This window comes from Micromys minutus, assembly GCF_963924665.1.
Source record: "Micromys minutus genome assembly, chromosome: 1".
Taxonomy (NCBI): Eukaryota; Metazoa; Chordata; class Mammalia; order Rodentia; family Muridae; genus Micromys; species Micromys minutus.
Window position 1 is genome coordinate 29,361,327 of NC_137969.1, and position 11,497 is coordinate 29,372,823.

At 41.4% G+C, this 11,497-nt stretch overlaps 1 protein-coding gene across 4 annotated transcripts in view; it reads right to left on the reverse strand.

Annotated features, from left to right (window-relative positions):
* MTMR3 (myotubularin related protein 3) overlaps positions 1-7,437 on the reverse strand; it is a 104,771-nt gene extending 97,334 nt beyond the window's left edge. For all 4 annotated transcript variants that reach the window (XM_080933949.1, XM_080933948.1, XM_080933947.1 and 1 more), the window contains exon 1: positions 7,272-7,437. The gene's annotated coding sequence lies outside the window, so the exon portion shown is untranslated. The remainder of the gene's footprint in view (positions 1-7,271) is intronic.
* Positions 7,438-11,497: the final 4,060 nt, after the last annotated feature.

Below are 11,497 nucleotides of genomic sequence, written 5' to 3' on the forward strand. Positions count from 1 at the left end.
ATTTTTTTCTAACTCAAGGAAATGTTTTCTAAAAAAAAAAAAAGAAAGAAAGAAAGAAAGAAAAGAAAATGTTTCCTAACTTCATAACTTATGGTTGAAAGAACACCAAGTCAAAACCAACTTCTGAATCTTAAAAGTTATCAAGGGGAATGGAGGCATGTGCTTCTTCTAGACCTGGTATTTAAGGGGTATAAGCAGGAGAATCTCGAATTCAAGGCCAGCTTGGGCTACAAAGTAAGACTGAAGTTAGCCTGAGAAACTTAGTGAGATCCTGTCTCAAAATAAAAAGCATCAAGAAGGCTAGGGTTACACCTCAGTGTTGAGTGCTTGCCTGGATGAGTAAGGCCTTGAGCTCAATTTCCAGGCCAAAAACAAGGAGGAGGAGCAGTCGTCACCACCACAACCCAATAAAGCATTTTAAAAATGGTGTAGACCTGGCCCTTCCAAATGGAGAGTCAAAACAACAGGTCACTGTGGTTCTTTGCAAGCAAAAGAAAGCAAACAGCAATTACACTTCTTCACTCAGTCTCCAAAAACCAAACTCCGTAAAAGAACAAGATGTTTTACAGGAGAACTGCTTTCACAAACCATATACTGCTCCATATGGTCTCAATTCTTCCTAAGAGGAGACTGTTTATGCTGTTCCTTATCTTTTTGTCTCTTTCTAATTCAATTAGTCAGCAATCACAAAAAGTATTAAGTTGATGATTTAGGTATACATTATCCTTATTACTAAGTTGATAATTTAGGTGTACATTATCCTGATTACAAATATGACTCTCAAGAGCATGGGGCACTGCCCAATGAGAGGCAGAAGCAGGTGGATCTCTGTGAGTTCCAGTCCAGAGTACTCTTCATAGCCTTTTCCAGCCTGGCCAGTCACATGGTGAATCCCAGTCTCAAAAAAAGAAAAGAGTAATTTTCCACCTTAGAAATCTTAAGCATTGGCAGCCAGAGCAGAATACAATAAACCTCAAGAGATGTCCCACTGGGCAAGAAAAATAGATTTAAGCTTCATTTCTAATTCTCATTCTTGTTCGTTTTGTGTCTTCCATAAGCACATAAAGCACAAATAACATAGTTTGTAAATTAAACACCAAGGTATTAAAGATTAGCACTCATTATACTGATGGTACAGGCAACCAAAAAGCCTCAACACCAGAGCCCGAAAGTACTGCTATATTATTTAACTCATTTTTACCCCTCCATAGAATTAAACTATAGAGATTAAGTCTTAGTGCTGAAAAGAAAATATAAAAACTAACCCACTTTAATGTCAGAATTACAAGCTATAAGTGGTACACTGCTAGTTGAATGTATGGAAGTAGGGTCTAACATATTGATGGAAAATTAATACATCTATCCTACAACATACCTTCAATATATCCAAATTTTAAAACACCTCCATTTCAAGAAATGGAGGATCTAAGCTTTGTTCAAGGTTCTTGATTCAATAGCCAGAAAAACAAAAACAAGAACAACAAAAAATGCCCTTCGACCTGAGAAGCAAACTTACAAGAATAAGAAAACAGCAATACTGCAGGAAAACGTCAGCACAAGTTCATCACAGCACTGTTTTAAAAAAAAAAAAAATTTAAGGCAACGTAAATTAACAAAAAATAGTTGTAAACTATGATTACAGAATACTCTCCCACGTGAGAATATAAATTTTACATGGAAAGCTTTTCTTGTAAGTATTCCAGTTGATAACATATAATGAAAGAGTTAATAACTGTTAAATTCAAGTCAGACAGACCACCTCTACTTTTATGTATTCTCCTGGGATGATTAAACTGGCTTCACATTGGGATGGTTGCTTGGGCTTGGGAATGTGTTTTGTTTGTTGACTTTTTCTGACAGAAGAACCTTCTGTAGCCCAAGCAGGTTCTAAATTCACTATGTAGATAGAGTTAGCCTTAACTGATCCTCTTGCATCCACCTCCCAAGTGCTGAGATTTCACATGTGCACTGCCACACCCAGCACATCTTGTAGGATTTTTACAATAAACATGTACTATAACATTCTGAATCAGAAATAAATTTACTTTAAAAACAAACTATATGAGAAGAAGAGATGTGAAGATTGGGGGAAGAAAGAAAAAGGGTAAAAAGGGGAACAAAGGTAAATAATATCTTCCGTCCTATGTGGAATCTAAATTTAACATTATACTTATCATACATATATAGGTGTGTGTGTGTATGCATGTATGCATGTGTGTATGCATGTGTGTGTGTGTGTGTGTGTGTGTGTGTGTGTGTGTGTGTGTGTGTGAAATCAGAAGAGGTGAGAAACAGCCACCAGAGGAAGAAGGGAGCAAAGGGCAATGGGCAAATGAATTTACATGCAAAGTACAATGTTATACATGAATGAAATTATTCTACACTAAAAAAAGACACTTTAAAGACAGCAAGATGGTTCAGCTGCTGAAGATACCTACTGCCAAGAGTGACAACCTTAGTTGAATCCTTGAGACCAACAAGGTAGAGAGAACTACCTCAACAAGTGGTCCCCTGACCTCTATATGCCCACCTACACACCCATACCTATACATGAACATACACAGACAATAAATAAAAATATAGTTTAAAAAAATTAAACCTAAAAAAAGCTACAAGGGAGAGTGCCTACTACTCAGTCATGAGAACCTGAGTTCAACCTCCAAATACAACTTTGTGTATTGGTGGCTCGTGACTGTAATCCCATCTTTGGGGAAGAGGCATAAACAGGTAGATCTTTGGAGTTGGAAGGCCATCTGGTCAGGTTGGACAAATCCAACTACAGAGCACTGGTCCCAATGAGAGTCTGTCTCAAATTACAAAATGAGCAGTCCTCAAAGACTGGCACCAAAGGTTAACTTTTAGCCCCTGCTCAAATACACATACATAAACACATATACCGGCATTTATCATTGCAGCCCCAGAGCTGGCCTGGAGCTCACTATGTAGGCTAGGCAGCCCTCAAACTCAGAAATCCTCATGCCTCTGCTTCCAGAGTGCGAGGATTAAAGGTGTATGCCATGCCCAGTATAAACTTAGATAAGAATAATAAACACAGTTCCCAAATCAACCGTTTTACCATTAGCAATGTACTGAATTATTCCTTTTAATGCTTTTTTTTCAGTAACCACACTGACTTCATTACCCTGCAATATGCCACTTGCCACTTAGAAAACACAGTTCTGGGGTTGCAGAAATTGCAGAGGACCTGGGTTTGGTTCCCAGAAACCACATGAAGGCTCATAATCATCTGTAACTCCAGCTCCAGGGGATCTGACATCTCTCTGACCTCTGCAGGCTCCTGCACATTCATGGTATACACACATGCACATAAAACAAAGAAAAAATATTTTAAAAAAGAAACAAAAACACACTCCTAAAACTTTTACACAGAACACGCTAAGCTCTTTGCTCCAACCATCTACCACCACAGCTCCAAAATAAGAAAACACATCAAATACAGTTAAGTGTGTTCCACTTGATCCTTCTGGGCATTTGAATTGATGGGCCTTACTTCAGTTCCAATTCCCAACCAGGGTTCACCCTGCAAGATGAGATCCACTCTGCTGGAACCCCTGCAATCCCATGACTATCTCTGTAACAGATACACGTGTTTCTTCACTTCAGTTGCCTTCTCAGTGCTATCAGGAAATTCTGCGTTTAACATGTTCCTGTTTACCTCTGCCCACTAGCCAACTCTGTTTATTGGAGAGGTCAAGGGTGAGACAGGGTTTCTCAGTGTATCCATGGCTGTCCTCGAACTCAGAGATGCACCTGCCTCTGCACCCTGAGTGCTGGGATTAAAGGCATGAGCCACCACTGCTGCCTGGCTAGACAATTCAAATCTTCCATAAAAACTTTTTAAAAAAGAGTCCTGATGCAATAGAATTCTATCATTACATTTTTTAGCTTGTTTTTCATGTGCCATTGCACTTGCTCTTCCCTCACAACCTGTGAAATAAGTAGACACTGTTCTTCCTTTTAATAATGAGGGAATGTTATATGGCTTGCCAGAAACAAAAGGGCTACGGTAGACTCAAGGGCACTAGATAGACTCAAGACTTACTGAGCTATCCACTATCACACTAAAACAATTCTCATTTTTAGTGTAGGATACAAATATCAACCTTAAAAGGTTTTCTAGTTTCTTCATACAGTACAAAAATGAAAATGAAAGCACACCAGTATCAAGATTACAAAATTAAGATTAAAAATAGCAATGACATATAGTAGTAGTCTTGAATTACTGGGAACACTAGTTCAATAAATATGGATGTAACCTCATACTCAATTTTAAATCAGTTTCACTGATTATGAAATTACATAGAAATTCACCATCAATGGTCTAGGGAGCTGGCTTAGGAGATAGAGGCACTAACAACCAAACCTGCAACCTGAGTTTCAACCCCCAGGACCCACATGATGAGTGGCGAGAATCAACTCTATAAGCTACGCTCCAACCTACACATGTGCACCACTGTATGATGTGCACCATTGCATGAATGTACCCACACTCATACTCAAAAATAGATAAATTTTCTAAAACTTAAAAACAAATTCACCACTTAAAATTACATGACTGTGTAATCTGTAAGAAACAACTAGCCATAAAGCATGCAAACTTCTCCCAAACATTTTTAGTATTGTGCCTTCATACCAGATTATAAAGTGCCCTCTGTGAAACTTGACTTGATTTCAACATAAAGAGAATTACAACAGCGTAAGCTTGCTGTTTCTGCATTCTTGCAACATGCACTCAATTTCCTGAGCACTTTTGGGAAATGTATAAAATCCATAAGCTAAAAACAAAACACAAGACAGAATATTGTTTCCAGGATTTTAGGACAAATTCATGAGTTTCTTTTTTAATTTCTTTTTTTTGTGTATGTATGCATATGTGTGTCAATGCACAAATGTGGAGGTCAGACAATTAAAGAGTTTTGTTCTTTCCTCCCATCACATGGGTCCAGGGGATCAGTCAGGCCTTCCAGTGTGTGTCTTTACCCAATAAGCCATCTCTCCTGCTTCTGTTTTCATTTTTTAAGACAGGATCTTACTATGAAGCCCTGACTAATGTGGTACTTGCTTATGTGGCTGGTCCACAGTCCTCTCAAACTCTTGGCAATTTTAGCCTAAGTTGTTTCTTTAAATAAAAATATACATTTTCCTATATTTAAAAAAAATTCTTTTTAATGTGTAAAACCCTGGCCTCAGTATGAGGTCTAGGTTATGTAGATGAGGAAACTCAAGTCCAGAGAAGTGATATCCCAACAGCCATTAATGCCACAAATTATCCAGATCTGTCCAGCAATGCAGAATGTCCCATCAGTCTATACCATCTCTAAAATCAATAAAACGTGTGAATATCCAAAGTTTTAAATACATTAAGACTTCACAGTCTACAGAAAACAGAATCTCTTAACAGAGGATGAAAACTCCCTCTTCAATGAAAGACATCAAGTAACTCTTAATAACTAACACTAGTGCTTCTCACACTTCATACTAAAAACATCTGCTAAAAAAAATGTAGAAAGAAAATTCTGCTAAGAACTATGATAAGTAGTGGGAATATCAGAAAACAAAACAAGATAAGATTTCTGGTCTTAGTGAACAACTGAGTAGGCCTCTCTAATGATACATCAAAATACAACCCTATGCAATTGTTAACACTTTCTTAACACTTCTTCCAAAATTGTAACAATCCTCAACACACCTTTGAAAAATGAATCTATCTCTTGATAACTCCGAATTCCATCTTAGCACACAAAGTATAAACTAGGACTGTTCAGAGTGTTTTGAAACTAATTTTACCATACCTCACAGCCTGAAGCAAAATTTCAAGAACTTTTAACACCCTACAGTACACCTTCCAGGTTCACAACCCTGGTCTCAAATGACTGTAACACACCCTGCCACCCTCCACTTTACTGGAAACCTGAGTCAGATGGTTTAGAAGTAAATACAATGTTGGCATGTTAGAAAGCACCTTTAGGACCCCTCTGAGAGCCAGAAGCAGACTTTATGCCTTGCTTCCTTTATTTTCCTCTAGGTCATTTGTGTATCTCTGGAGATACCTTCAGCTAAGCAACATTTAATTTGATAAAATGTGTTCTAATGCCTTGTAAACAAATTCATTATGCTGCTCACAGTTACCTAAAATGTAAAAATCGTAGGAGTAAAATATGTCTTCATAGGCAATCACTCTAACCTTCTAGAAGCTTCCAAAGTTAGTTTAATAACACACTGCATAGCGTTTACCCAAAAAACGGTGTCATTCTGTAAACTCTTCTACTCACTCAAGTCATAGAAGTCTTTCACTGGCCACCAACGCACGTTATTCCAAGTAAAAACACCAGAAACACTGCAGAATCTCAAAGGACTCCTTCACGTCCCCACAAACAAAATCACTTAATAAAGAACCATCTATCATTCAGTCATAACCTCTGATGGCTCACTGTTCACATGAGAAACGAAGCAAAGCCTCCACAAGAGCATATGCACTTTTAATACAAAAAGAAACCTACATGTCAAAAAGCCAAGTGGATGCCAAGATAGTAAAAAGAGTAAAAAATGTAAGCTTCATTTTGACGATGACTGAACATTAATACTTTGCAAACCTGTGTGTGAAACTCTCAAGTGAGATGATCAGACTCCAGGTGGACTAACAGAGTGCTCAAATTCTACTTCAAATTTTTGAAATAAGTTTTCTGGCCCCAACACTATCATCTTGGATCATGAAATGCAATACATCCAGTACAATTTCAACCCAAAAAAAATAACACTAGTCTTTTGCAGAGCTACTTGAGCAGTGTTCCCTGAGCTCCTTCAACCACCCCTGGACCTTCGTTCCCCTTCAAGTACTACCAGGTCAGGAGGATGCCCTGCTGCAGTTAGGCTGAGGCCCGAACAGTTCACCCATGGTTTCCAAAAGCACGACCTCCGGCCTCTCGCCACTAAGGACTCCCACAGTCTTGGCCAGGGCCTCAGGCCACACGCTCACCTCCCGAAGGTCCGGGATCATTTTCCAGGGCACCCAAGAGATAGAGCCTCACTGCCAGGTTCAGAATGGCTGCCGAGCTCGGCGACCCCGCCTCCCCCGACTTGCCAGGCTGGGCCTCAGTGCTCCATTCCGAGAGCTTGCCCAAGGAGGCCGCGGCCACCCAGCCCTCGGCCCGCCGCTGCCTCCCGGGCCAGTGACAGCCGCCGCACCCGGCCCAGGCCCGCCCCTCCTCCAGCACCTCCTCGCCACCGGAGCCGGAGGGTGGGCTTCTTACCAGGAGGCAGGACATGGCGAGGCCCGCCACCGCACGGCCTCCTCCGCCACCCCAGGAGGCTACCAGCCAGGGTCGGCGGGGGGCAGCGCCTGGGCCGCTGGAGCGTCTCCGCCGGCTGCTCCGCTGCCGCCGCCGCCGCCGCCGCCGCCGCCGCCTTCTCACAACCACAACAACATGGCGGCAGCGGCCACACAGAGCGCGCTCCCGAGACAGATCGGAGCTGAGAGCGGGGGCGCGCGCGCACGCTCCGGCGCGCAGTCCGAGGTCGGGAAGGGGGGGCGGAGTGGGTTGGCCGTCACGGGATGGACGAGGGCGGGGCCTGGCGCGTTAGTCACGCCCCAGGATGTGGGCGGGGCTGCAGGTCTCTGGAATGTGGCTGCAGAGAAGCGTCCAGAGGAGACAGACTAAAAAAAGAATAGAAAAATGAATAGATAAACCGTTACAAAATAAGAAAAAGAAAAACAAAGATTAGAAAGATTTTCGGGAGGCTGCTTTTCCAACTTAATGGAGCAAGACAGCTCTTTGGCTGACTCTACTCTCTATTAAAACTAACAGTAGTGATATTATTTCCCCAGCAAGTATAGTCGATATAAAACTAACTTAATACGGTGCATGTATATATAGTGTGCTGTAAGTTCTGCCCAGAATACAAGTTTAAACTGCCTCAACCTCACCTCCGGGGAAAAAAAAAAAAATCTCAGTGCTTAGGGAAAAGAAAGAAAAAACCTACTTAACACTGGCTTCCAGAAGAACCCCATAGTCTAACACTGCAAGACCTTATCTTAGATCAACAGTTCTCAACCTGGGGGTCTCAGACATCCTGCACATCAGATATTTGCATGACAATTCATAGCAGTAGCAAAGTTACAGTTAGAAAACAGCAAGGAAAAGAATGTTATACTTGGGTGTCACCACACATGAGGAACTGTGTTAAAGGGCCACTGCATTTAAAAGATTGAGAACTACTGTCTTAGGTCCTAACAAACCCTCAGATGTGTTTCTTTCCCTTTCTCGGATGAACTTTTAACATGACCTTGATTTTTCCAGAAGACAAGTAAGTAAAATTTACCCCTGTATTTGTCACGCTGTCTGTTGTCACCCACCACCACCTAGCAATTATTTGTTTCTTTGTATTCAACATTGTTGCCTTTCTGCCCCCACTGGAGTTTAAGAATAATTAGAAAAAAGGATGCCGCCTCATTAGGTCTCCAGCACCTAAAATTGTGCAAGACAATAACCTAATTATGGAATAGCAAGTGTTTATATATCTAGTTGACTCTTCATAAATGGTCAGGCTATCTTTATTTTACAAATAAAACAAAGTAAAACTCAGAATAAACTGAATTTAACTAAAACTTCAAACCCAGACCCAGCCAACAATAAAACTGTCTTATTCCTCTCTGGGTTATGCTGCCCCCCACATCACAGAATCTCAAGGGAAGTATTACATCACAGAGCAGTTAGCACAGACTTCCCATCGCTCTCCGAGAACCCAGTCTTCCTCCTCTTCAATGTAGCTGATCCCGCCTCCATTTTCACCTTCACTAGAAAAGCACAAGGCTAACTTCGAAGTACAGTGACTCTACCTACCTCTTGGACCTCAACAAAAAAATAAAAATCTCTTGGTAGTGATAAAAACAAACTCTACACTTTCATTTATAATCTACTGTCCTGATTTGCCCTTGTGTATATTACCATGGCCTTTGTGGGACAGGAAAAGAAATAGAACACGAAATGGATGAATGACAAGATAAAGAGTAATAGAGTGCCGTCCCTGTGCAGTACAGACTGCCAGGCCGATCCCCTGTCGGATAGCTAGACACTAAAGTGGCTCTGGGTAGACAATTCAAGCAATAGAAAATCCATACCTACTCCGCCAGTCCCACAGTTCCCACAGTGCAAGTGGAAAGAGCAAATGGCTTGGCTTGTCGCTTTTCTCTCTGCGTATCAAGAATAGCAGTTTCTTTTTTGATCTGGAGTGAGGGGGAATCTTTGACTGAATCTTCAACCAGTATTTAACACGTTTGAAGGGATTTTCCCATGAATTGCTGTGTGCAGCGAAGCTTTCAGTGTGCACCAAACCACCTCGACCTTATGATATAGATGAAAAGGAGAAAGCCAGAGTTTGAACTCAAGCAATCTGATGTTGAGGGACATCTGTGAACATCATACCCTTTCTCCCCACTACTGGGAGCCTATTATGGCAGATATTAGGGAAGTTTCTCTAAATACAAAAGAGCAAACTCGGCATAGCCTGGAAAACTCGATTTCTAGGGACTGAGGATACAGAGTGTGCACTGAGCTTACACCAGGTCCTAGGGTCCATTTCCCCACTGAAAATTAAACTTCCAGAACAAGGGCCTAAGAAGACAAAAGTGAAGAGAGCTCATGTAAATCTGAATCCTGGTACTTAGACACGTTTGCTTGTTTCTTGTTTCCCTTTTCTGTGCTCCAGTTTCCTCATTTCCCATGTCACATGACCACTGTGCCTACCACACAAAAGTGTGTAACAGCCCTCTGATGTAGTACATTTGAAGGGTTTGGTTTTGGGTTTTTTCTCTCTCTCTCTCTCTCAGATTTGTTTATTTTATGTGTATGAATGTTTTGCCTGCACGTATGTCTATGTACCTTGTGTGTGCGCCTGGTGCCCGTGGAGGTCAGATGAGGACATCAGATGCCCTGGAACTGCAGTTACAAACGGTTGTGAGATACTAGGTAGATACTGGGAACTAAACCTCTGCAAGAGCAGCTAGTACTCTTAACCAGCAAGCTATCTGTCCAGTCTCAAGATTTGAGGACATTCTATATCTTACAGACAAACTAAACCAGAGGATAACGATCCTTGCAAGCAGAAGTCAAAACCCAATAGAGAGTCACAGGAAAGCTAGCTCAGGAGGGTTCTCGTCACTGTACAGTTTTACGTATGGGGCTTCTTCTGCCCACCTGACCCTCCTCTCTCCTTCCTGCTATCCTTCAGCTTCGGCTTCCCAGTATATTCAAAGGTGAAAAAATGTTCTCCCAGCTTCTTGAAGACTTTGAAGTAGCACAAAGATGCAAAGGTTGACTGCTGGAGAATGGGGGCTTCTCAGAGTCTCACAGTGCCCCTGGGAGACTCAACCCCAGGCTCACAAATGCAGACTTCCCAACACTAGGTCCAGATAAAAGTTATTCACACCTGTGAAGCTCTGAGTAGCTTAGACCCCAGTCCTCACAAAGTTCATGAGTTGATGAGTTTACCTGCCAATCCAGCTCACTACCATGGCAATGAAGTTTCTAGCTGCTGAAAACAACGGGTCCAAAAAAAGCAGATAGAAATTGAAATAAAGTCATAGTTCCTGACTCTAAATCTTTAAGTTGAGAATTCGGGACATATATCAAAGTTTTACCGCTTCCTGTCATATCCAATTTTATTTTACATAGCCCCTAGTTTGAGTTGCATTAACTACAGCATAGTCATTCTCACCATATATGGTACAACCAAACGAGGTTAACACTGGGTTGAAATATCAATTATGTAGGTTTGTTTATGTACCTATTTTTCTAGGATTTTTTTTGTGTGATTATAGATAATTACCTCATTTTTCCCTTCCCTTTTTTTCCTTCAAACCCTCCCATGAACAACCACCCTCCTTTCAAATTTATTATCACATTTCCTTTAATTGTTGTGCTATATATGTATATACATATGGACAGTTTTGTGCAGTGTGTATTTCAGATGCTGATTGCTGTGCCCAGGGATCTGAATGCAGTCTGCAGTCTGAACGTTGGCATCGTCAGAATATTTGGAGCATCTCCTGTCTCAATAATGTGTAAAAATTCTTCTCCATCACTTTTGATTGGTTAGTAAAGAGCTGATTGAACTTATAGCTTGGGAGAAGAGAATAGAACAGGACTTCCAATTCTTAGTCTGGGGGGCCCAAGCAAAAAGAAAGAGGAGAGAAGAAGAGGTAGAAGGACCAGGAGGAGGAAAAGGACCAGAAAAAATGTGCCATGAAAAGAGGGCAGATGGAGCAGAGCAAACTAGCCAGGGCAGATTGCAGGTAAAGGACCTTGTGTCTGGGAAGTTAGCAGAGGTTGGAATAGATGAGTATCTGCCCAGCATAGTGCCTGCAGCTTGTTAGATCTCCATGTCATTTATATGGGGACCTAAGACAGGCTAGAGCAGGCATAAAAATGCTCCGTCATTGCTTGGAAACAAAAGGGGCAAAGAAAAGCTTCCAGAATTA